The 27,611-nt window shown below is 41.5% G+C and overlaps 1 long non-coding RNA gene across 1 annotated transcript; it reads left to right on the forward strand.

The window, feature by feature from the left end:
* LOC116646719 lies at positions 1-27,611 on the forward strand. The gene is made up of 3 exons (XR_004302171.1): positions 1-88; positions 12,859-12,914; positions 27,438-27,611. It is a non-coding gene; the product is annotated as an uncharacterized LOC116646719 (long non-coding RNA).

A 27,611-nucleotide genomic window follows, 5' to 3' on the forward strand; every position in this document is an offset into this window, starting at 1 on the left:
CAAAAGGGGTTCTTGCCTGAATATTTGAACAGGATTCATGAAAACCTGTCTCAGTCCTCAGGGAAATCAGCTCCGTCCACTGCCTCAGGTGAGCTGGGAATGTATTTGTTTCAGGTGGCTAGGCTATTCCTGGTCTCTACATGGTGAGCCACAGTCAGAGACCCTGACAGCTCAGAAGGCGATATACAACAGTGGTAAATATAGGCAGAAATCCAAATCTTGTGAGCCAGATAGACTTTCTTTTTTTTCAAGTTGCTGATTTTTAAGAACTGTCTTCAGAGCTCATCTGTTATTTTAATTATGCTCAAAATAATTATCTAAAGGCAGAGCACAAAGGATTTCTAGGGCAGTGACACTGCTCTGTGTGATGCTAGAACGGTGGGTACGTGTCATTGTACATTTGTCCAAACTCGCAGCATGTACAGCATCAAGAGTGAACCTTAACGGAGACCATGAACTTTAGGTGATAATGATGTGTCAGCAGAGGTTCATCAACTGTTACAAAGGCGCCAGTCTGGTGGGGGATGGTGGTATGGGGGGGAGGCTGTGGGTGTGTGGGGACTGAGGCTATCTGGGAAAGCTCTGTACTTTCTGCTCAATTTTGCTATGAACCTAAAAATGCTTTAAAAAAATGAAGTCTACGAAAAAAATTATCTACTGAAAAATAATGTAATAAAGTCTCTTCCCCATTAAGAAAAATGGCTAACCAGGTTATGAACAAGGCAAGATGGAGCGAGATGTCCTTAAGGTTTTCAAGTACTATTCTAAAACCAATGCTTTACTGTATTACCCCTTACTATAATAAAATGCAAAAATTCCTCAGTACTCTATTCAGATTTTGATAAAGCATTGTGGGGGGGGGGAAGGGAGTGTTTTCTCACTTTACCTTGGCTTATTACAATTATTAGTGTAGTAACTATAATATCTTAATTTTCTTAGGTGCTACTTTTCAATTAGTATGAAGACTATAATAAATTAGGGTGAGTTACTCTGTTTCGGTATCCCAGTATTTCCTTGGGGACAGGGAAAGTTCTAATAGCTGAAGAATTTTCACAAATATTTTCCCATTTTTTCCCAATACACTCATCAAGTTATTAATTTCTAACTCTATCTATAGAAATTTTAATGGGCTTTCAATTACAATGTTTCCATCTAACTTGCAAATGGAAGATACCTCCATCCTACTATCTGCTTTTATTATAAACACTGCTTTGAGTCTGAACAATCCAATGCTGATTAGAGGTCTTCACCATTAAGCATTTGTCTCACTTCTAAAGTTTAACAAATAACACAATACATAATTCTCTGGCACGTCCAGTCCTTTTATGTCATGCAGTTGAATCTCCCTCTACTCATGTGACAAGCAACCAGACCACGTACTATAATCAACTGAGCAGGCTATGATTAACTTTGCACAGAGCTGTCCCCAAACTCTGTACAAACTCCATGGTGGTTCTTAGAGAAAAACATGTCAAGGCATATTTCTCTAATGAAGAGAAAATTTCCAATTAAGAGCATCTGATATGTCTTATTTTTTAGGTGATGATGAATCAAATTAGCACAGGGCCTGGCCAAACTGTCTCTTGTATTATTTTCACTTGCTTCTGCTACACCAAGCCAATCATTTGCAAGGTGGCTGGTCTTTATAATGTGGTTGGGACCATTATATGAATGAATTAATTGCACAATAATGCATTGAGCTCATTCCCATTATCCTGAAATGGGGCATGTTCCAGCCACATCTGTGAAATAAGTAGATGCAGCGTTATTCCCATGTTTCTTGAGTGTCTGCACATAGTCCTGTCAGAATAATGAAAGAAAGAATTTGCATTTCTTTTTCTTCCATGTTACCGGACAGAAATTTACCTTCCATGTTAGCAGAGCAGAAATTTACGTTTGGGATTCTTATGAAACATTCTGGATAGGACAGGATCCTCAATTTCTTGGAAGATAATTTTATTACTTCTTTTTGGTTGAGAGCTAAGAAAGACCTCATTTGATTGTCCTGTGTCATTTCCCGAGCACTAATAATGTGCTTGAAAATAATGTGAAGTCGGAGCTGGTAGCTAATAGCTCTGAACTCGAGGCATCTCCACAAGCCTGATGACTTGCTCTCTTTATGGACAGCAGAGGTTTAAGTTGCAAATAGTAGGAACTGAGCAGCGTCTCAGCTGCCTTCCCATGACAGACATTGTCAACCATCTGGTGCCCCCCATACATACAAAGATCTAAGTGAATTTATTTACAAAGCACTCAGACCACTCCAGTGAAAGGACCAGCATTCTGTTTCACTCCAGAACCAATTTGGAACCATTTTGCACTATTGTCAATAATTTCATTATTACCCCAAGTAAGGTGATGGTGGCTATCTTCTGACTAACATCTTTCCCAGTCTGGGAAATTTTTCTTATCAACTGGGATAATAAGGTGGCTAAGTATGGAGCGGGTATCTGCTCAAGGACAATCTGTCCAGAAAAGCCGCTCCGAATTCCCAAAAGACCCTGGAGAGTTAATATGTCTAGAGCATCACTAGATTAAACTGAATTCCAAAATCTTTTTTTTTTAAATTTTATTATGTTATGTTAGTCACCATACAATACATCATTGGTTTTTGATGTGGTGATCCACGATCCATTGTTTTCGTATAACACCCAGTGCTCTATGCAGTACGTGCCCTCCTTAATACCCATCACTGGGCTAACCAATCCCCCCTCCCACCTCCCCTCTAAAACCCTGTTTGTTTCTCAGAGTCCATAGTCTCTCATGGTTCATCTCTCCCTCCAATCCCCCCCCCCATTTTTCCCTTCCTTCTCCTAATGTCCTCCATGCTATTCCTTATGTTCCACAAATAAGTGAAACCATATGATAATTGACTTTCTCTGCTTGACTTATTTCACTTAGCATAATCTCCTCCAGTCCCATCCATGTTGACATAAAAGTTGGGTAGTCATCCTTTCTGATGGCTGAGTAATATTCCATTGTATATATGGACCACATCTTCTTTACCCATTCATCTGTTGAAGGGCATCTCGCCTCTTTCCACAGTTTGGCTATTGCGGATTGCTGCTATGAACATTGGGGTGCATATGGCCCTTCTTTTCACTACATCTGTGTCTTTGGGGTAAATACCCAGTAGTGCAATTGCTGGGTCATAGGGTAGGTCTATCTTTAAATTTTTGAGGCACCTCCACACTGTTTTCCAAAGTGGCTGTACCAACTTGCATTCCCACCAACAGTGTAAGAGGGTTCCCCTTTCTCCACAACCTCTCCAACATTTGTTGTTTCTTTCCCTGTCCATTTTTGCCATTCTAACTGGTGGAAGGTGGTATCTCAGTGTGGTTTTGATTTGGATTTCCCTGATGGCTAATGATGATGAACATTTTTTCATGTGTCTGTTAGCCATTTGTATGTCTTCTTCAGAGAAGTGTCTGTTCATATCTTCTGCCCACTTTTTGACTTGATCATTTGTTTTTTGGGAGTTGAGTTTGAGAAGTTTTTTATAGATCTTGGATACCAGCCCTTTATCTGTAGTGTCATTTGCAAATATCTTCTCCCATTCTGTGGGTTGCCTCTTTGTTTTGTTGACTGTTTCCTCTGCTGTGCAGAAGCTTTTTATCTTGATGAAGTCCCAAAAGTTCATTTTTGCTTTTGTTTCACTAGCTTTTGGAGATGTATCTTGAAAGAAGTTGCTGTGGCCGATGTCAAAGAGGTTACTGCCTATGTTGTCTTCTAGGATTTTGATGGATTCCTGTCTCACATTGAGGTCTTTCATCCACTTTGAGTTTATCTTTGTGAATGGTGTTAGAGAATGGTCGAGTTTCATTCTTCTGCCTGTGGCTGTCCAATTTTCCCAGCACCATTTATTGAAAAGACTGTCTTTTATCCATTGCATGTTTTTTCCTGCTTTGTCAAAGATTATTTGACCATAGAGTTGAGGGTCCATATCTGGGTTCTCTATTTTGTTCCATTGGTCTATATGTCTGTTTTTGTGCCAGTACGATGCTGTCTTGGTGATCACAGCTTTGTAATATAGCTTGAAATCGGGCAATGTGATGCCCCCAGCTTTGTTTTTCTTTTTCAACATTTCCTTGGCGATTCGGGGTCTTTTCTGATTCCATACAAATCTTAGGATTGTTTGTTCCAGCACTTTGAACAATGTCATTGGAATTTTGATCGGGATGGCATTGAAGGTATAGATTGCTCTGGATAGCATAGACATTTTAACAATGTTTATTCTTCCGATCCATGAGCATGGAATATTTTTCCATCTTTTTGTGTCTTCTTCAATTTCTTTCATGAGTGTTCTGTAGTTCCTAGCATATAGATCCTTTACCTCTTTGGTTAGGTTTATTCCGAGGTATCTTATGGTTTTTGGTATTATTGTAAATGGAATCGATTCTCTAATTTCTCTTTCTACAGTTGCGTTGTTAGTGTATAAGAAAGCAACTGATTTCTGTGCATTGATTTTGTATCCTGCCACATTACTGAATTGCTGGATGAGTTCTAGTAATTTGGGGGTGGAGTCTTTTGGGTTTTCCACATAAAGTATCATGTCGTCTGTGAAAAGAGAGAGTTTGACTTCTTCTTTGCCAATTTGAATACCTTTTATTTCTTTTTGTTGTCTGATTGCTGTTGCTAGGACTTCTAGTACTATGTTGAACAATAGTGGCGAGAGTGGGCATCCTTGACGTGTTCCTGATCTTAAGGGAAAGGCTCTCAGCTTTTCCCCATTGAGGATGATATTTGCTCTGGGTTTTTCATAGATGGATTTTATGAACTTGAGGAATGTTCCCTCTATCCCTATACTCTGAAGAGTTTTAATCATGAAAGGATGCTGTATTTTGTCAAATGCTTTTTCTGCATCAATTGAGAGGACCATATGGTTCTTCTCCCTCCTCTTATTAATGTGTTCTATCACATTGATTGATTTGCGAATGTTGAGCCACCCTTGCATCCCGGGGATAAATCCCACTTGGTCGTGGTGGATGATCCTTTTAATGTATTGTTGGATCCTATTAGCTAGGATTTTGTTGAGGATTTTGGAATCCACATTCATCAGGGATATCGGTCTGAAATTCTCCTTTTTGATGGGGTCTTTGCCTGGTTTGGGGATTAAGGTAATGCTGGCCTCATAGAATGAGTTTGGAAGTTTTCCTTCTGTTTCTATTTTTTGAAACAGCTTCAGTAGAATAGGTATTATTTCTTCTTTGAATGTTTGGTAGAATTCCCCAGGGAATCCATCAGGCCCTGGACTCTTGTTTTTTGGGAGGATTTTGATCACTGCTTCAATCTCGTTACTGGTTATTGGCCTATGCAGGTTGTCAATTTCTTCCTGTTTCAGTCTTGGCAGCTTATAGGTTTCCAGAAAGGTCTCCATTTCATCCAGATTGCTCAGTTTATTGGCATATAGTTGTTGATAATAATTTCTAATAATTGTTTCTATTTCCTTGGTGTTAGTCTTGATCTCTCCCCTTTCATTCATAATTTTACTAATTTGGGTCATTTCTCTCTTCTTTTGGGTAAGTCTGGCCAGTGGTTTATCAATCTTATTAATTCTTTCAAAGAACCAACTTCTAGTTTCGTTGATCTGATCTACTGTGTTTCTGGTTTCTAATTCATTGATTTCTGCTCTAATATTAATTATTTCTCTTCTAATGCATGGCTTAGGCATCGTTTGTTGCTTTTTCTCTAGTTCTTTAAGGTGTAGAGTTAGTTGGTGAATTCGGGACTTTTCTATTTTTTTGAGTGAGGCTTGGATGGCTATGTATTTCCTCCTTAGGACTGCCTTTGCGGTATCCCAAAGGTTTTGGACCGATGTGTTTTCGTTCTCATTGATTTCCACGAATTGTTTAAGTTCTTTGATTTCGTGGTTGACCCAACATTCTTGAGCAGAGTGGTCTTTAGCTTCCAAGTGTTTGAATTTCTGCCAAATTTTTTCTTGTGATTGAGTTCCAGTTTTAGAGCATTGTGGTCTGAGAATATGCAGGGAATAATCTCAATCTTTTGGTATCAGTTGAGACCTGATTTGTGACCCAGGATATGGTCTATTCTGGAGAAAGTTCCATGTGCGCTCGAGAAGAATGAGTATTCTGTTGTTTTAGGGTGGAATGTTCTGTAAATATCTATGAGGTCCATCTGGTCCAATGTACCATTCAAAGCTCTTGTTTCCTTGTTGATTTTCTGCTTAGATGATCTGTCCATTGCTGAGAGTGGAGTATTGAGGTCTCCTACAATTAATGTATTGTTATCAATATGACTCTTTATTTTGGTTAACAGTTGGCTTATGTAGATGGCTGCTCCCATGTTGGGGGCATAGATATTTACAATTGTTAGATCTTCTTGTTGGATAGACCCTTTAAGAATGATATAGTGTCCTTCTGTGTCTCTTATTACAGACTTTAGTTTAAAATCTAATTTGTCTGATCTAAGAATTGCTACCCCAGCTTTCTTTTGAGGTCCGCTGGCATGGAAGATGGATCTCCATCCCTTCACTTTCAGTCTGGATGCATCTTTAGGTTCAAAATGAGTCTCTTGTAGACAGCATATGGATGGGTCCTGTCTTTTTATCCAATCTGCAACCCTGTGCCGTTTTATGGGAGCGTTTAGGCCATTCACATTGAGAGTGATTATTGAAAGATATGAATTAATTGTCATCATGTTGCCTGTGAAGACGTTGTTTTTATAGATTGTCCCTGTAAATTTCTGTTGTATATCACTCTTGGGGTCTTTCTCCTTTTATAGAACCCCCCTTAATATTTCTTGCAGGGCTGGCTTAGTGGTCACATATTCTTTCAGTTTCTGCTGGTCGTGGAAGCTCTTCATCTCTCCATCCATTCTAAATGAAAGCCTTGCCGGATAAAGTGTTCTTGGCTGCATGTTCTTCTCATTTAGTACCCTGAATATGTCTTGCCAGGCCTTTCTGGCTTGCCAGGTCTCTGTGGATAGGTCTGACGTTATTCTGATGTTCCTCCCTCTGTATGTAAGGAATCTCTTCCCCCTAATTGCCCTTAAGATGGTTTCCTTGGTTCTAAGATTTGCAAGTTTTACTATTACATGCCGGGGTGTTGGCCTGTTTTCCTTGATCTTAGGAGGTGTCCTCTCTGCCTCTAGGACTCGAATGTTTGTTTCATTCCCCAGATTAGGGAAGTTCTCAGCTACGATTTGCTCAAATACATCTTCTAGTCCTCTCTCTTTCTCCACTCCCTCTGGGATTCCAATTATTCTGACATTGGAACGCCTCATGGTGTCACTTATTTCTCTGATTCTATTTTCATGGATTCTGAGTTGTTTTTCCCTGGCCTCCTCTTTTCCCTTTTTATCTATTATATTGTCTTCCAGGTCGCTTATTCGCTCTTCTGCCTCAGTTACCCTAGCTGTTAGATTATCTAGATTGGATTGGATCTCACTGATAGCATTTTTAAATTCTGCCAATTCACCTTTTATTTCTGCCCTTAGAGACTCTATGTTGCCATTAATTGATTTCTCCATCCTAGCCATTGTCTTCACAATTGCTAGCCTGAATTCCATCTCCGACATCTTGGTTATATCTGCATCCATTTGTAAATCTGCAGCATAAATCATAATCTTTGAGCCTTTTCTATTTTGGGGGCTCCTCCTCCTAGTCATTCTGTTGATGGGTGGTTGAGGGAATGTATAGAGTTCAAATTATTGACCAGAACCCAAGCAAGATGCACCTGTTTTCTTGGGACCTTAGGGTTGCTGGCCTCTTGTTTTCCCAGCCTGTCTTCTGGGGGAGGTGCCTGCCACGCTGTTACTCAGGCAACCCTGTTTGGGCAGAGTTGCCCTGCCCCCCTGTGGCGGGGGATGGGCTCAGTGGGAATTAGTTTTGGGGGCTTTTGTTCTCTGGTGGCTTTCCCTGGCGGCTTTCCGCGTCTCTTCCGTGAGTCACAGCAGAAGAGACCATTTCCAACCCTCTGCCTCAGAGCAGATAGATCGCAGTCTGTTCTTCAGTGAGCTCTCCAGACCACACTGTCTCCGTTTCTGTCCGTGCTGCTATAAACTGCTGCGTCCTGGGTTGTGCACCCCTCCGCAGTGCTCCCAGTCCTGCCTCCAGGTCAGGGCACGTCTCTGCCCTTTGTGCTTCTAAAACCGCCAGCCGCTCCCAGTTCACCCGCGCGACCCCGCCGCTCCGGGTTTCCGCCCCAGGGGCTGCCCTAAAGTCCTTTCCCGACACTACCGGTCTGCGAGTCTGTGCCCGTCCGCAGTGTGCGAGGCTGTTGCTCACTGGCGGTGTAGGCTCCCCATGGCCAGGCACCCTCCCGCTGCCGTTTATCCTCCAATATCTGCCCGTGGAATCACGGCTCCCCACTTTGTACCTCAAAACCAACCGCCTGCGATATTCTGTTTGTAGAGATCCAGATCTTCTTACATCTCAGGCTGGTTTCGTGGGTGCTCAGTGTGGTCTGGTAGATATCCAGCTCAATTCTGGGGACCAGTTGAAATAGGGTCCCCTACTCCTCCGCCATCTTTCCCTTGAATTCCAAAATCTTAAATAATTTCTGGGGGTGTAGATGCTGTGTGCCACTCAGGTCCCTCTTTCAGGACTGGAGAATTTATTTCTCCAGCAGTTTCTGGAAAGGATGTCTGCCTACTATTCTCAGAACTGTTCTATCCAATGGCACAGCCCTTCCTGGGGAAGCCTGCTTCCAATAATTGGTCCGGGCTTTCCCCTCCCAACTAAAAGCAACCCAGAAAGGCCATCCCAGCTTCAGCACTCCTCATGGGGCCACCTCAGGCCTGGGTTTACACCACTACTTTTTTCCCCTCCCCACCCTGCTTTCTTCCCTCTCCTTCCCTTCCCATCCACTGGTTTTCATCCCAAGGGCACTTCCTAATAAATTATTTGCATGCTGACTTTCATCCCAGGGTCTGTTTCCTGGGGAACCCAACATATAATCTCCCGCTTCCCCTTTTCCTTAGCTTTTAAATACTATTGCTTTCTTGTAAATGGAACTGGCCTGTGGAGAATGTCTTGGTGCTACATACATATATATATATATATATATATATGGCCTATATATAGGCTTTTTCTGCATGAAATTTCTGAGGGCATAGACTGTGCCTACTTTATAGTCTACACCCACAGAACATCTAGTGCTGTTAGGATATAATAAATGTTAACTGAACAGAAGAAGCCCCATGCTGGGGCGGGATGGTGAGTATTATTACTCACAAGTGCTAAATATTTTATTTGGGGCTAACTAGTAACTTCAGAGGCCTGCAAGTAAGTTAAGTTCATTTGGGCCTACCATTATGCACAGGCAGCTACATTAAACACTGGAAAGTGCATGCATTTTGTTTTCCTTTGGATATATTTGAGGATGGGGAAACTGACCTCTTGCAAAGCAGTAAAATGGAATTGCTTGTTAACTGTCAAGTTTCTTATTTCAAGACACTCTTGGAAAATGTCTTGTCATTGCTGTTTTTCTTTTCAGCTCTGCATATAGATTTTTGTTGGCCTTTTTATTTCCTTTAACAGATCCAAATTTAGGATTGATTGCGAGAGCGCTTACTAGCAAGTAATGTCATTGTTGAACAAGTAGACTTAGAAATAATGTGAGCCGTAGTTAGTTGAGGTCACTCTACCCCCTTCAAACCTACAGGAGATAGCCTCAATCCCCCATCCCATGATTTGTGGGAAGTCTTAAGGCATTCCTCAGTGATTCTATGAATTTCTGGAGGGCTTACATTCTTGTGGAGAGCTTTGACCCCAAGCTCCTGTTCTGCTAAATTTGAGTTTAGGGACGGTCTTTTCCTAACCTATTGCTTTCTTTATTCTGTACTATGTCAATAGAACGTAGAACCCAGTCTTCCCTCCCTGCCCCCTCCTTATACATGCACACACACAAATACACACACACCATTCGCAGGAGATATTCTTATATGTAGCCAGATTTTACTAAAGTTTTGGGAAGGTGAAAGTTATGTAACACAGAATGCAAAAAATATGATTACAATAGTAATCATCTTTGTCCTCAAAAAACAAGTCTTTCATCCTTATCTGCAACAATTCGACAGCCTCTCTCTATTCCTCCCTATGTGCCCACTTCTTTTTACGAGAAGAAAAAAAAATTCCCCTCATTCTCTTATAGAGAATAATTTAGCCCTTTCAGACACGTACTAAGTCCAGTCATTTTTGACTGCATGTGACAGAAAACCCAATTTAAACTGGTTTAGGCAGGAGTTTCTACGAGTCTGATAACTTCAACACGGAGGGCTAGATCTTACTTCAGGAACGGTGGATAAGGGACTCCGCCGAGTCAGCAGATCAGCTTCCCCTCTCTCGGTCTGTGGCTCTGTTCTCGCTGCTACCGGCTCCCTCTCAGACGGCCTTTGCTCACTGTTGTAAAACGATCACGCTCACTTCTCACACGCCTTCCTGAGCGTCCCACCAACTGAAGGAGGGGGCCGCCCTGGTCTCGGCTCGGCAGCCTGACGGCATTGCATTGGCTGCGAGTGGGTCACATGCCTATCCCTCAGCCTATCGCCGGGCAGGGGAATGCAGCCTGCTCATTGGCTCAGGCCTAGTTCCCGTCGTCCAACCCTGGAGCTGCTGGGGGTGGGATCCGTCTGACTCAAACCACGTGAAGAGGGAAACCAGCTGGGAGTGCCGCAGAGCGGGGACGGGTCACAGAGCAGCCACCCAAACCTGCAGTATCAGGTACAAGCTTAACCCACCCTCGTATTTACCTTGGGGCCTCCCTCTGAATATTTAAGAATTCCCTGAAGTCTTAAAACAATTGCTTGAATGTGCCTGGCCAATTAAGTCTGGAGACAAAAGCCATCTTCCTGCACATTGACAGTTTAGAGTGGGGAAGGTTTTTTTTTTTTTTTAAGATTTTATTTATTCATTTGTCAGAGATAGAGATAGCACAAGCAGGGGGAGCGGCAGGAAGAGGCAGAGGGAGAAGCAGGCTCCCTGCCGAGCAGGAGCTCCATGGGGGGCTCGATCCCGTGACCCTGAGATCATGACCTGAGCTGAAGGCAGATGCAGAACCCACTGAGCCACCCAGGCGTCCCCGGGGAAATTGATTTTTACAGATACTCTGAAATGGCCTGCGGGTGCCCAGAATGTTCCATTATCTTGATAGTAGTGGTTATATGGGTGTATACATATGTAAAAATTCATCAAGCTGTACACTTTAAGATGTGTGTATTTTACTGTATAAGTGTTATTATGTTTCAGTTTTAGTTTTTTAATATCCTGCAAGATGACCAACATATGTTCGTGTGATTCTGAGTGCGATCATCAAGCCTATTATCTTTGATCTGCTTTTCTACTAAGTCTTACTCACTCAGAGTTGAAGATATAGCCTGGTGAGGTCCTGAGGGTAGGAAACCCAATATGAGTTTGGGGTCAAGTCCTAATTGGTATTAATATGGGTGTATTTAGGGGCACCTGGGTGGCTCTGTTGGTTAGGTGTCTGCCCTCGGTTCGAGTCATGATTCCAGGGTCCTGGGATGGAGCCCTGCATCTGGCTCTCTGCTCAGCGGGGAGCCTGCTTCTCCTTCTCCCTCTGTTCTCTCTCTCTCTCTCTCCAGTAAATAAATAAAATCTTTTTTTTTTTTTTAAGATTTTATTTATTTAGTTGACAGAGAGAGAACACAAGTAGGCAGAGCACAGGCAGAGGGAGAGGGAGAAGCAGGCTCTGCCCTGCTCCTTTACTATGTGACTGTGGGGATGTCACTTAACCATGCCTGAGCTTCAGTTCCACATCTATAAAATAATGGTAGTAAGTGAGATTCCCCTCCCTCAGGGCTGCTCGGAGAAACAGATGACATGCACAAACAGCCTTTGGGATATGGTGAAGTCTCATTATTATTCTGGTCCCCCCTCCTATTTCCTATTAATCATTTTTTTTTTTTTTTGTGCCTCTTTTGAACTTATCTCCTTAGACACCCTCCTGAATGGATCTTTTTCCTCGTAATTACTTCCAAGTTTAAGTGACTACCAGGAGTTGGTCCAGCAGCCCCTTCCATTTTGCCAATACACCAGAACACCTTGCCTGAGTTTCATCTTAGATTTTTCATATTCTGTAACCATTTATAGCTTCTTCTTGTCTTTCTGGATCTTTTGCAGTTCAATCTTCTAATTCACTGTGTTTACAATATTATTCCTCTTTGAAATCTCATTATCAACTGTGACCAAACTGGAGCAAGGGCAGAGTTTCTTGATTTCTCTTCATCTGTTTCAATTATTGTATACTCCTTGGCTAGATAAGTGAGATGAATAAGAAATAATTATTGATGGTACAGAGAAAGTGAAGTTTTCTTTTTGAAAGGTGGTATTATTCGTATGTAAAGAAAGTTTGTTGTTTTTCTTTTAAGATTTTATTTATTTGAGAGAGAGAGAGAATAGGTGGAGGGGCAGAGGGAGAGGGAGAGGGGGACAGAATCTGAAGCAGACTCTATGCTGAGTGCAGAGCCCACTTCAGGCCCTGATCCCATGACCACGAGGGAACTGAAAACAAAGTTGGATGTTCAACAAAATGAGCCACCTAGGCATCCCTTACTGTTTTTCATAAACTACTGGAGAGAGAGAGATTTTTTCATAAACTACTGGATTTAATGAACATTGTTAGAATATTTGAGAGATTAACTAATTACCTTAGATCCATATCTAGAGTATCTACTGCGTAGAAGGCATTGTTTTAGGTTCTTATATTTCCAATCTAATTTAAGCCATATCACCGTTCTACAGGTTAGCTATTGTTTTCTCCCTTTTACAAATGTTGAGACTGAGGTTAGCTTGTACAAAGTCGCACAGTAGGACTACATGGAAGACACATATTTGGATGCAGCTGCATCTAAATATAAAACCTGTGCTTTTTCCAAAAGGTGTTCTTCAGTGGTCCACATCTTGTAGAGTCTGGTGAATCTACAACCAGGTAAAGGTAAGAAATAAGCTTTGGTAATAGAATCCTGACTTGCTAGCCACATGGCTTATGTCCAGGATAGATCTCCTTTTTATAAGAGTGTAAATCAGGAAAGAAGGAGGGAGGGGGGAAGGAAGGGAGGAAGGGAGGACGGAAGGAAAAAAATAGTCCTTTTTCTCTGCTTCTACTGAAGACTGCTCAAAAATAATAATAATTTAAAAAATACTGGTTTTACATTGCTTTGGTAGAAAGTTCTATTAGTTTTATAGAAGGTATCTCAGAAAATGGGTTATTAAATGTAGGAATGGACCACCAAGCAATTAATAGAATTAATCTTAATAAAAATTATGATGTCTAAGGTGTACCTAAGACCAATGATCGCCAACTTCTAGGACAATAGAGATCTCAACTCAGAAGCCTTTGGGGAAACTATAATTTTATAATGTAATTACTTCCTTTAGTATTAATTTAAATGTATCCAAATTGAAAGCTTTGAGAAGACCATCTAACTATGTCCCCATGGGGACACATCTGTTTCATAAGCTTGCAGATCCAAATGGCTAGAATGATAGAGTTATCAACATTTAAACACACTAACATGAACATGAGGAATATTATAGAGACATTGAGATATACACAGGTACTTGTTTATTAAATTAGAATATTGCTAGGAAACACGTATAATTAAAAGTCAACAAGAGGAGGTTACAACTTTGTTCATTCTTTTGGAAAAACAGACATTATTATTTACTATGAAGTCAAAGATGATCCTTTTCCTAGAGTCAGGGGCTCTGATGGAGCATTACTAGGTCAGGGAGTGACTCAGATTTATAGTCCAAACGAGTTCCTGTTCTGAGCGGCCCTATACATCAGCTTTCGGCCCTGCTGGTGAATCATAGCAGTTGCCACTACATTTCTGGGAGCGTTTTCAGCCCCTCTCAGCTGTAATTCCCCAGATCCGTTGCTCAAGATTAACAAAATATAACACACAATTAGAGGTCAGCTTTGAAATATAAAAGCATCATGCCCAAATGTTAAAAACAAGGTCAGCAATAAGTCATGTTGGAAAGAAGCCAAATGTCATAAACACAAGACAAGAGATTATAAATCATAATTCACAGCATGGAGCTCCACCACCCTAAGAGAATGAACTAAAAAGTAGCGACAACAGCTAAGACAATGACAACAAATAATACAGGTCAGCAATCTGAAGTTTAGAAAGAAAAGAGCACAAGTGTTCCGAGGGTCCAGAGGGAAAGGCAAAGGGCACAAGCCTAGACAGACTAACTAGGTATCAAAATAATGTTTGCTGGCTTGTTCATTGTTTTTCATCCTGGGAAATGCCAAACATAATTATTAGGCTTTTTGGTTGGAAAACTTATAATTATTAGACTTTTTGTTTGGTTCTTGGAGGTCACTCTAAAAGTACAATATCAGTTTTTAGAGGACCCTAAGATTAAAATCTCATGTGCTTAATTAATTAAAGACATCCCTAACATTTTAGAGGCAGAATCACTAACTTCTTCAGGTAAGAAGAGTGAATTTACATCACGTCCTTCCAGTATCACTTGGCAATGCTAAAATATCATCCAGACTTTTTTTCAGTATGTAATAGCATATCCCTGACACAAAAAGAAGAATGATATATTCTAAGTTAGAGATAAACAATAGCTACAAATCTTATTGTCAGCTTTCTCGGTCAGTTGCAAAGCTAACAATGGTTTAAAACTACTAATGACCATCCATCATATTTTTCTTGCGATGAAACGTAATTACAATGTGTTAATATTTATGAATCACGTGGAGGTTCTCAGATGAAGTGAAGTGAAAAGCAAGTAAATAAATATTACATAAATAAGTAATTATATAAGCAATTAATGCCTCTCAAATTGTGGATTGTAAATTTGAAAACACTAATTGCCTTAAGGACTGAGGCCTGCAGACAACATGGAAAAGGCCACTGTTTAGAATGAAATCAACTCTTCTCTGATCTGATTTTCAGATCAAGTGGAACAGAAGAAAACAAGGCTCCAATCTATTTAATTTTTTTACATACTGCTGGAGACATTCTATACACATAGCATTAGTTGAATATAGTTGATTCAGGGACACAGGCAAGTAAATGGTATGACCTTTTTCTTTTTCATGGTCATATACAGTCAGTGCGTGAAAACAACTTTTCAATAGATTTAAAATATCTGATGGGTCCCATAAAAAAAAAAAACTTAAAAAATAAAATATCTAATGGCCAGAACAGTAAGAAAGAATAACTCAGTCTTTGAATCTTGCTCCAATGAGATATAAATAGTAAAATATTGTAGATAGCCACATGTGATCATGGAAAACTTGATTTTTGCAGTTTTCTTTTTTTAGGTATAATATTTTAATCTTTCATGACTAGGAAGAAAAATGGACAGAAATGGAGAGTGGGAAATCACATTTCTAGTTACTTAGTCTTTTTAAACCACAGCTTTGGAAACTCAAGACTCCAGATCATGTTGGAAGTTTTAAATATGAAGGCAAGAATCCAGTTTGCCGTGCGATACAAAGCATTTGGGAATCTCAGAAGCTTACTCTTCCCCCATTCAACAATTCTGCAGAGATTCATCCGTAACAATTAGAAACCGGGAAATTCTTCTTTTTTCTCATTTGACTGCTTTAAAATGACTTAAGGTAAAATACCTTGAAATTGCCCTAGAATCAAAGGGGTTTTCTTTATAGCTCTTCACAAAAATAACTGCACAGGTAATATTCAAAGCCAAACAAGCTTTGAACCTGGACCCAGATCACACACTAAGAAATTTGGCCCTGTTTTATTGGCTTCTTTATACTCTACTATATTTTCTGAATTTCCTACAATGGACATATATCACTTTTATAATCAGGAAAAAAAAAAATCCCATAAAGAAGTTTAGTTCAGATCTAAAACATGCTCAGGGCCAATAGAAATGAGAAAATAGGCTGGAGCCCATGGTGCGAGCGCTTCCAAGCACCACCGTGGGAGTCTGTGCTCAGTTTTAAGAACTGTTCCTTACGTTTGGTAGCAAACATTTGGATGATGTAAATGGACACTCTTACTCCCACCCCCCCACCCCACCCCCCGCCGACTGATGAGCAATGAAGGATGTGTACACTTACATAATTTTCTTCTGCATGGAGGTTAAAAAATAAATTATCCAGTAGCATTACAAACAATGTGAAGACTGCTTTAAATAAATCTGAAGCTGAATTTGCTCTGGACAGCGTTAAGCCATCTGAGATTTTTACTAGGGGGAGACTGTCAGGTCCATCAAAGGGCACAAGGATGAACTTCTCAACTGAAAATTATTGTTCTCAGGAGTGTAAAGAGAGGCAACACAGTCTCATAAAAATTTGGAGAGATCAAAGCAGCATGATGCAGGAGGCTCTAGATTTACCACCAACTCTGATATTTACAAGCTCTGTGACCCCGGGCCATTTACTTAACCTCTCTGAGCCTCTGTTTTCATTTATAAACTGGCAGGGATAAAAGTAGTACCTATTTGGAGGGTTATTGGAAGGATTAAACCAGGAAAATTGTTTATAGGACATCTACTAGTGCATGAAAAGTGCTCCAATAAATGTTAACTTTTATGGAAAACTGTATGGTTTACTCCCCTGATAGGACAGTGGTATTTCAATGAAGAACAGAGTCTGAATGTTTTAAAATATATTTTTTACACAGTAGCCTAGGTTGGGCATACCAAGTTCCCTTACCTCCATGGTAAGAGTATTATTTGTGATTAGAATCTTCAAAGAGGCCCTGAAATGATGTCACCTAAGTAGTGACTCATCCCAGATGTGGCGTGTAGAACTTCCTTGTACAAAATTAGAGAGGGTTTATGTTTGTGTTTAAGGTGCCAGAAGGGGTCCTAGAGGGAAAATTATTTGCCACTGGCAGATACGAATCTGCTTATAAGATGTATGATAAGCCATTCCCAAATGGTCACTTGGAGTGACAGCGTTACTAACCAGTTGTCCCTCGTGGAGTTCTCACAACCACCTTATGCAGCAGGTACTGTTTTAATCTCTAGAAAAAACTGAAGCTCAGAGAAGTTAATGACTTTCTCACTGTCACACAGTAAATAAACAATAGACTGGGCACTCCAGTGTCTGACCATAAATGGGAACATCCATTTATCTGAGGAAAAAAAAACATGTTAGCCTCACCCTTTTTAGAAATGGTGGAGGTGGGGAAGAAGAGAGGAGCAAAGGACGAAAATTTCAGCCATTAATCTCTTTTGTCGGAGGGCAGAACCAACCACAATTGCCCCAGAAGCAAAATCAGACATTGGGGTGAAAGGACAATCTTGCAGGGAATCTAAGGAGATTATGCTTTCAAAAGGTGTGAACCTTGGCTGTTTGTGTTTTTTTGTGTTCCTCCCTTCTCCATTCTAACCTGTTCGTCACTGGGAAATGAAACAGTTTTGGTTTGCAAGCTGTCTCCACGGAGTGGAGCAAGACTTTGTGTAATAAACAAGAGCATCTGCCAGAGCCCTCAGCTAGCCTCTCCAAGGCCAGACTGCCAGCGAAACCTTTGGCATTGTGACAACAAGGTCCATTCAGCATGACCAGTGGCCACTGAGGAGCGACTCTGGAAAGGACAGCCAGATGGGGCACCCCCGAGCTCAGCAGGGGAAGAGTGCAGCCTCCAGTAGCGAGCTATATAGGCTCTTAGAATCCCTCCGGCCTGGAATGCCAGCCAAGTAAAATTGCGTGCATGTGTGTGTGTATAGAGTTTTCTAGAAGAAAAGGTTTAGAACTTTCAGCAAATTCCTAAGAGCCTGCGACCCTCACGGGAGAAACCACAGTTGGGAGAAGGACATACTCTGATCTTCCAGAAAAGAACACCAAGCTCGCCACTTTTATTTCTGGAGCAACTGAGCCCAGGCTCTTAGCCCACTTTCCTCTTACAAAACCCTAAGGCACTTAAAAGAGACCACGGGAGGGGGGGGGGGGAAATAACTCAACCCCCTTTCTAATCTAAACCTAATCCTCCTTAAACCTTGCCTGACCCAGGCTACCAGGAATCCTGCCAGTGCCAAATGATATGATGTTTATTCAGCTCAGGTCTTAGCCTGCTGCTCTGAGTCACAAAATCAAAGAGGAACATGCCAGCCACCGCCTGCTGATGAATGGGTAAACAGAGGGCCAGTCAAGAAAGAGGAGGGCCAGTGTTTGAGGACAATGCCTTTGTGTGGTTCTGGCTCAAATAAGGGCACGGCTCCTAAGGAACAGGCTTGAGACATGCCCAAAATGCTGTGCCAAGTAGTTCAGAAGCCTGGGTACAGCTGTTCCTAATATGCCCTTTGCCCCCTGTTGCCCCCTAAAACCACAGTAGGGTGCCCACGACACGGTGCTCCCTTTCCCGGAAGAGGTTGGCAAAATGACAGTTTGTGAACCCATTAGGTTTTTGTGGGAAGAGTGCTTTCCAAAGTGTTCTCAGAGAAGCCTCCGATCAGTAAGAGTGTTGTAGAGCTCAGAAGGCGTGGCCTGACCCCCATTTTACCAGAGCAGCTGTTTTGATCTGTTTTATATCTGGGGGATCTGAATGAGATTTAGGGGGAGGGAGTTCTGTTGCTAAAAACAGAATGTTCGCAAAACGCTCTTGAAATACCAGCTTTGGCCCCTCCTTACCTGAGAGGGGCTTACATGGAATAAGTCTTCTAGATTGTGAGATTTAGCAAGCTGGCAATATTCTCTGCTTCCCTTCTCTCAACAAATGCCTCCTTATAACTCTTTCTATGTGTGTTTGAATCAGTATCGTCCCCTCAGGAATAACCGTGAGAGGGATAGCTAAGTTTTTCAGGGTGTCTTGTGTACCAGGTGAGGTGCTGGGCGTTTATTGGACGCCTGGCAGCCCTTTGGGTACACAGTCGCTCTCCTCAGTTCAGGTGAAAACAGGGAAGCAGAAACACAACAGCTACAACAACAACAACATCCACAAGGACAGTTTGCCTCAGTGTACCCAGCTCATAAGTGATGGACCAGACAGACGGTCGTCCAGAGAGGAGCTCAGAGCCCGAGTTCTTACTCAGTGTATAATGTTGCCTCTCTTGTTTGAGCAAGATGTGTGTGTGTCTCTGTGTGTGTAAATCAGATGTATGTTATTTTTACACGTTAAAAATAAATAGAGAAAATCTGAAGGCAAAAATAGGAAGACAAAATCGCCCATCATTCCACCATTCGAAGACCACCAACTGTTCATGTTTGGGCATATTTCCTTCCATTCTATTTTTATGCATCCTTTTTAGCTCTGCACATTTATAACAGCTGTGATTATCTATGCATATTTTATTTCGCTTTTGTCGCTTAATATGACAACACGATGAGGTTTTTGATAACATTGCAAATTCTCTATCATTTTTCCTGGCTAAATAATGGTCTCCTAGGTGGAGCAATTCAGCTTAACAAACACTTACTGAGCTTGTAATATGTCCCAGACCCTATGCTAGTCCCTGGGAATACTGTTTTCTTCGAGGAACTAGCAGTCTACTGTAGGTCAAATAAGGTACATCGATAACTGTATAGTTGTAATAAATCCTCACATTACTGAACATATACCATGTTGCAGGCACCATTCACATGAATGAACTCACTGGATTTTCACATCAACCTTATGCGTAGGGATGATCTCTGCTCTTTTGATAGATGTCGAGACTGAGGCGTATCTTGCTCACAAGATGGCGCTTCCAGATGTGGTAGGTAGAAGGTGCTCGAAGATGTCCACCACCTAATCCCCAGAATTTATGACTATTACTCTATATGGAAATCACCTGTAGGGTAAAATAGTAAAATGTAATGTTACTTTCATTGGAAAAGGGACTTTGCCAATGTGATTAAGTTAAAGATTTTGAGAGGGGAAGATTGTCCTGGATTATCTGGTTGGGCCCGATGTCATCACAAGGGTCTTTATAAGAGGGAGACAGCAATATCAGAGTCAGAGGAGATGTGACAATGAAACCAGAGGTGTGAATGTATGTGTGTGTGTGTATGTATGTGTGTGTGAGTGAGAGGAGAGAGAGAGAGGATTTGTGTGTGAGAGAGAGAGAGAGAGAGGGAGGGAGGGAGACAGAGACTGGAAGATGCTACACCACTGACCCTGTAGATGGAGGAAGGGGCCATGAACCAAGGAAGGCAGGAGGCTTTCAGAAGCTGGAAAGGCAAGGAAGTAGATTCTCCCCTGGAACCTCCAGAAGGAACACAGCAGGGCTTTTGACCTGATTTTAGGACTTTTGACCTCTGCAGCTGTATGATAAAAAATTTATGTTGTTTTAAGCCACCAAGTCAGTGATAATTTGTTACAGCAGCTGTAGGAAACCCATACACTAGGATTCAAACCCAAGCAGCTTGACTCCAGAGCCATTATTCTTAACTATGGTCATATGTGCTGGACAAGGTAGTTAATATGCCCAGCGCGCTGTAAAGGCCTAGAGAAAGGCACTCAGCAGAGAGTTAGGGAAGGACAGGAGGATGAGAACTTGACTCTTTAAAACTGAGCACGAATTGTGAAGACAGGGAAGGCTGAGAAATTGAATTAACGTAGGAAGATAACCATGATATCATAACTGAAAAAAATTCTAACACTATATATAATAATTTTTCCATTTCTGTTTAAAAATATATAGGAGCATATATTTATAATCATATATGCAGATGATTCAGTCCCTTGGTTCTCTCTGGGGAGTGCATTTGTGAGTAAATGTAACGGGAGATTTTCACCTTTTACTTACATATCTTCATATTATTTGAAAATGTCACCAGACATGTATTTTGGGTTAAATTTTTTTTTGTAAAATAAAGTATATGTAATATACCATTTTTTTTTAAGTTGGAGAAAATAATATGCCTCGCTGCGATGTAAATCTTTGTGCATAAAGCTTTGTGCTTCTATAGGATGATTTCATTAGTATGGAAAATTTCTGGCGGTAGAATTGCTGAATCAATGGATAGAAACATTTAGAAAACGTATATATTAAAAAATAATGGAAATGGTACTCAGTCAGTAAGCCGAAATGAAATGTAGGAGGGGAGAGTGGATATTTAACCTGGTGAGCAGAAGATAAGATAGTTTTCCACTCATATATGCAGGCTGATACGTTGTATACTAGTTCCTTAGGGCTGCCTTAGCAAAGTACCACAGACTAGGTGGCTGAAACAACAGAAATTTATTTTCTCATAATTTGAGAGGCTAGATGCCCAAGATCAAGGTGTCAGCAGGGTCGGTTCTTACTGAGGGCTCTCTCCTTGACTTGTTGATGCTCTTCTTCCTGTGTCTTCATATGGTGTTTTTTTCTGTGTATGTCTTTGTCCTGATTTCCTCTTCTTCTAAGGACATCAGACAGCTTGGATTAGGGTCCACCCCAGTGACCACATTTTAACCTAATTACCTCTTTTTTTTTTTTTAAATTTTTGTATTGTTATGTTAATCCCCATACATTACATCATTAGTTTTAGATATAGTGTTCCATGATTCATTGTTTGTGCATAACACCCAGTGCTCCATGCAGAACGTGCCCTCCTCAATACCCATCACCAGGCTAACCCATCCTCCCAACCCCCTCCCCTCTAGAACCCTCAGTTTGTTTTTCAGAGTCCATTGTCTCTCATGGTTCTTCTAACCTAATTACCTCTTTAAAGACCCTGTCTTCAAGAATGATACTACATTCTGAGATATGGGAAATTAAGACTTCAATATATGAATTTTGAGGGGACATAATTCAGCCCATAACACATGGAAAAGAAAGTTCCAGAAGAATGCAATACCAGTGAAGAGAATTTCTGTTCAGTGTGAGGGAAACTTTGTAATATCTTAACATTTTCCGTAATGGAACAGAGCTAAAGAATGAACACCATGGTTATGCTGGTTTTAGGCTCACTTTTTCTTCCCAGCCCTGTCCCAGTGCCTGTCCTGGTCAGCTGGGCTGGGCTGAATGCAGACTGAATAGGCTCTTCTCTGACTTTTCTCTTTGGAAACTGAATCTGCTCTAACAACTGCATGACTCTTTCTGTGTACCACTGTGGTTCCACTTTGCCTCTGCAGTCTATCTCCAAAGACAGCATGAGAAGGGGGAGAATAAATCATGAATAGGAAGAGAGTTTGGCTCCCTCCCCCCACCCCAAAAATGTCACTGCAGCTTCTATGTACCCTTTTGTCTGTCCTTGATTCAGATCATAAATTTCTCCTCTTGGAGTGGGAAAAGAGGATGAGGGTGGGATATTGAGCTTTTTCACAAGGTTAGAGTACATCTCCAGTAAAGAGGTTTATAGAATCTAAATCAGAAGTCAGAAACCATTTCAGTAAAAAGCCAGATAGGAAATGTTTTAGCATTGCAGGCCACAGGATTTACTGTTATGAGTACTCAACTCTGTCGTGTAGCACCAAAGCAGCCATAGAAAAACATAAAAAAAAAAAAAGCATTGTCATGTTCCAATAAAACTTTATTTATAAAACAAACAATGGGCCAGTTTTAATCTATGGGTTGTAGTTTGCCATTATTCAAGAAAATTGAAAATACTTACTAGGCTGAACAAAAGTGTATAGTGAGCCCAGACGGATCAACTATGAATTGTACAAATTTCTTTCTTCATTTATTTAATAAATTTTGTATTTCTGAGTGTAAAGCATAGTCTGGCTTTTGCTCAATACACTTTGTTCATTTTTTATTATAAAGAGGAAAGCTTTGAAAATTAGTTTAATAAGAGCATATTTCTGAACCTCAACTTTAATTTTTTAAGAGATTTTATTTATTTATTTGAAAGAGAGAGAGAGTGCGCAAGTGGGGGGGAGGGGTGCAAGGGGAGAAACAGATTCCCCACCGAGCTTGATCCCAGGACCCTGGGATTATGACTTGAGCCGAAGGCAGACCCTTAACTGACTGAGCCACCCAGGTGCCCTGAACTTTAGTTTTTAAAAAATTTTTTGCCACATAATGCTTAGGTTAAACCTGACACAATCACAAAATAACGGGGCAGAGATAAAGGTCAGAATAAGTCCCGATGACTTGGTGTTTCATTCTGTCATTCATTTAACCAGTATTTGCATATGTGCTGTGTGCAAGTCACTAGAGTGAGTGCTTTGGAGAAGTCTTCAGAGTCGCCAATATTTCTCTCCAAATAAAGTGAGAGAAGATCATCCCTGGCCATGAGTGATTAGTCTGGGGGAGAGCACGTGACCAAGTTAGAACAAGCAGATTATCCCTGTGGAATTTGAATCTAAAATGGAATACCATAGCTGGAAGAGCCTAGAACTATTTCACCAAGAAGATAGTTCATTTGTGGGCGCCTGGGTGGCTCAGTCATTAAGCGTCTGCCTTCGGCTCAGGTCATGATCCCAGGGTCCTGGGATCGAGCCCATCGGGCTCCCGCTTGCTGGGAAGCCTGCTTCTCTTTCTCCCACTCCCCCTGCTTGTGTTCCTGCTCTCGCTGTGTCTCTCTCTGTCAAATAAATAAAAAAATCTTAAAAAAAAACCCCAAAAACAAAATAGTTCATTTGTTCCTGCCACTGAGCTACATGGAGTTGCCCCTTTTTCAAGTCTGTTTGGTTTGTGAAAGAGACTAATAATAAATAATATTGAGGGGCACCTGGGTGGCTCAGTCGGTTAAGTGTCTGCCTTCAGATCAGGTCATGATCCCGGGGTCTTGGGATCGAGCCTTGCATTGGGGTTTCTGCTCAACCAGGAGCCTGGTTCTCCCTCTCCCTCTGCTGCTCCCCCTGCTTGTGTTCACGTGTATGTGCCCTCTCTCTCTCTCTGTTGAATAAATAAAATCTTAAAAAAAATAATATTGAAAAAGTAGTTTGGGCTCAGCTGTGGTTAGCCTTCAAAACCAGAGGGAGGAGCCTGGATTAGACTCTAGATAAAAAATGTCCAATGATACGATGACTGATTTGAGCGAGAGAATGATCAACCAGGCAAACACAACTTCCACATCCATGAAGTGCTCAATATCAGCCTGAGTTATGATGGATGAATGGAAAACTGAAGATCAAAAATGTTTGGGGGCACCTGGGTGGCTCAGTCGTTAAGCATCTGCCTTCGGCTTGGGTCATGGTCCCAGGGTCCTGGGATTGAACCCCACATCGGGCTACCTGCTCGGCGGGAAGCCTGCTTCTTCCTCTCCCCCCCCCCCGCCGCTTGTGTTCCCTCTCGCCGTCTCTCTCTCTGTCAAATAAATAAATAAATAAATCTTAAAAAAAAAAAAATGTTTGGCACTGCATGCAGATCTGCCAGTTCCAGTGCGAGAGCAGGAATTCTCAGCTTCAGCACTAGTGACATTTGGGCTGGAGAGTTCTTTGGTGTGGGGGTTGTCCTGTGCATTGTATGACATTTTTAGCAGCATCTTTGGCTTCTACCCACCAGATACTATCCAGTTGAGTTATGACAGATAAAAATGTCATTTATCCAGACATTGCCACATGTCTCCTGGAGGACTGTATTAGTTCCCTATTGCTGCTGTAAACAAATTACAAGAAAATTAGTGGCTTAAAACAGTTCAAATTTATTCTCTTACATTTCTGGAGGTTAGAAGTCCAAAGTGAGCCTTATAGGGCTAAAACCAAGTTGTTGGCAGGGCTAGTTCCTTCTGAGGCCTCTCAGGGGAGAATCTGTTTCCTTGTCTTTTTTTTGGCTTCTAGTGGCCACCTCTGTCCCTTGACTAACAGCCCCTTCCTCCAGCTTCAAAGCACACCACTCTAATCTTGGCTTCTGCCTTTGCATGATGTTCTCCTCCACCCTGGCTCTCCTGTCTCCGTCTTGTAAGGATCTTATAAGGATCCATTGGGCAACCTGGATTACGCAAATTAATCTCCCTATCTCAAGATCCTTAACTTAATCTCATCTGCAAAATCTCTTTTACCACATAAGGTAATGTTTGTAAGTTCTAGAGCTTAGGACATAAATGTATTTGGGGGTCCATTTTTCAGCCTACCAGAGGAGCAAAATCGCCCTAGGTTGAATTGTGTTTAATTGTGGTAAACACACACGGACACACACACACACGACATCCACCCTCTTAACAGATGTCTACGTGAATGGTGCATTATGGTTAACTATAAGCACGTCCCTAGAGCTTTTTCATCTTCCATGACTGAAACTTTACGCACCGAACAGCAAGTCCCCATCTCTCCCTCTCATTCCCCTCAACCACCATTCTACTTTTGGATTTCTGTGCATTCGACTACGTTAGATGTCATAGAAGTGGAATCACGCAGAATTTGTCCTTCTGAGACTGACTTTTTCACTTAGTGTAATGTTTTGTTTGTTTTTAAAGATTTATTTATTTATTTTAGAGAGCGAGAGAGAGTTTGTGGGTGGGGTGGGGAGGGGCAGAGGGGGAGAGAAACTCAAGCAGACCCCGTGCTGAATGCAGACCCTGACGTGGGGTTCGATCTCATGACCCTGAGATCACCACCTGAGCCAAAACCAAGAGTCGGTCACTCAACTGACTGCACTACCCAGGCACCCCCACTTAGCATAACGTTTTTAAGGTTCATCTCCGCTGTCACATATGGCAGAATTTCCCTCCTTTTTAAGGCTGAATAATACTCGATCGTGTGTATAACTGCCTTCAAAGACCAGCCTTTTTCCCAAATCAAATTATTTCTTACTTAGATTAGGGACCAATTCATATTTACTCCCTGGGAATAAAGGTAGTTAAACAGAACATGAGAATAGGAAAAGTTTTCAAAATGATGTCCCTGTCTACTTTATTCTTATTGTATACAAGAACATATATGTAACTGTAACAACTGAGGGCTTCTTGGAGCAGGTAAAGAACAAAATATTCAAGATTCGTTTGTGGAATGCAGTTTGGATCTTCCATTTTCTCCTTCTCTTTTTAACTCATTACTGCAGAGTCCTGAGTTCCGCTGAAGCCCCACAGATTCCCTGGGGGAGACACCAGAGAAACTGCATTTTAACAGGCTCCCCTGGTAATTCTTCCCCATGCTAAAGTTTGAGAACATTGCTTCTACCATTTCTAATCTCAGCTCCAATTCATCAGGGAGCAGTTTTCTCCTTCATGGAAAAATCACCATCTTAATGATCGCTACCAGGGCTGCCTTATTAACTAAAGGGGGCACAGAGACTCAACTCTCAATGTTTGGCAATTATTGCATGGTAATTCCTGCCATTTTTGCTTCCCCCAAAGGGCAGTTAAGCAGCAAATGGCTCACTATTACCTTAACCAATCGAAAAGAAAGTAACAAAACTAACAGTCAACTAAATTTGTTTTTGGTTGGGTAGAAGAATTGGCTGCCTATATGATGCATCGTGAAGGGTGAAGAAAGGCTCATCTCTGCAAATAAATCCCTCTGTCCCACCAATCTGCTGGGGAGGGGGGGCGGTTTGCAGTTCTGTGGTTTGGAGTCGCCTAAATTCCAAATACGTTACCTAGACGGTGTACTAAGTTATACATTAAACTGCTATGATTCAACCACAGCTTAAAGAGGATTGCAAAATCAGCTATGAGGTAATTTAGCAAATAACCAAAGAAAGCCTTGAGAGAGTTGAGATTTAGAACAGTATATTTAGATGAGCAGAAAAAGATGAAGCAAACTCGAGACCAGAGACTATTACAAAAGGCTGAGAGGGCAGAGCAAACCAGTACATTGTCTTTTCCACAATTTGCCTTTATGCCCCTTAGGCTTCTTCTAAAGCAGGAGTCAGCACGCTTCTTCTGTGAAGAGTCGCATAGTGAATGTTTAGGCTCTTTAGCCACCACTCAGCTTGGCCACTGTCATACAAAAGCAGCCACAGACAGTGTGTACGTGACTGAGGGTAGCTGGATTGCAATAAACCTTTAGGGATGGACCTTGAAATTTGAGTTTCATGAACCTTTTACATGTTCCAAATTTTTCGTCATCCTTTAGGTTTTTTCCAACCATTAAAAAAAATATGAAAACCATTGTTCGTTCAGGGGCAGACAAAAACAGCAGGATGGACAGGTCTTAGTTTGCAGACCCTTGTCCTAAAGCAAAAACCATTTGCTATTTTAAATACATATCCCACGCTCTTCCACTTCTCTGCGTTTGTTCCTGCTGTTTTTTCTGCGTGGAATGTTTATTTTCCCATCCCTATACCTGCATATGGTGCTCACCGCCTGGTTAAGTTACCGTCTCCCTTCTGAAATGGCCTCTCCTCCTCCAGTGTCTCCATCTCTACCTGTCTCGTAGCCTCCGTCATTTCTGATTTGCATTACTTTGTGGCTTAAGCTTTATTTTTATATCCACCATGGCAGATGTGTTTCTTGGGTCAAGGCAGGCCCTTCAGCATTTAGGAAACAGTGTAAGATTAGAATAAGAATAAAGCTGAAAGAGAAGTGGAATGACATGCCCAACACCTGTAGCCGGTTGAATGGAGGCCCCTTAAAAGATATGTCCACCTTCTCATACCCTGACCCTGTGAATGGGAACTTACTTGGAAAAAGGGTCTTTGCAGATGTAATTAAGTTAAAGATCTAGAGATGAGATCATCCTGGATTACCCAAGTGGGCCTTAAGTCCAACGACAAGTGTCTTTATAAGAGACAGAGAAGAAGACACGTGGAGGAGTGGCCCATTGAGGACGACACAGAGGTTGGAGTGATGTAGCCACGAAGATGGCGTTTAGTCGCCGGAAGCTGGAAGAGGCAAGCACGGAGTCTACCTTAGAGGCCTCAGAAGAAGTGCAGCCCTGCCAACACCTTGGTTTGGGATTTC

The sequence above is a fragment of the Phoca vitulina genome, unplaced genomic scaffold (genome assembly GCF_004348235.1).
Source record: "Phoca vitulina isolate PV1807 unplaced genomic scaffold, GSC_HSeal_1.0 scaffold37, whole genome shotgun sequence".
NCBI classification, from domain to species: Eukaryota; Metazoa; Chordata; class Mammalia; order Carnivora; family Phocidae; genus Phoca; species Phoca vitulina.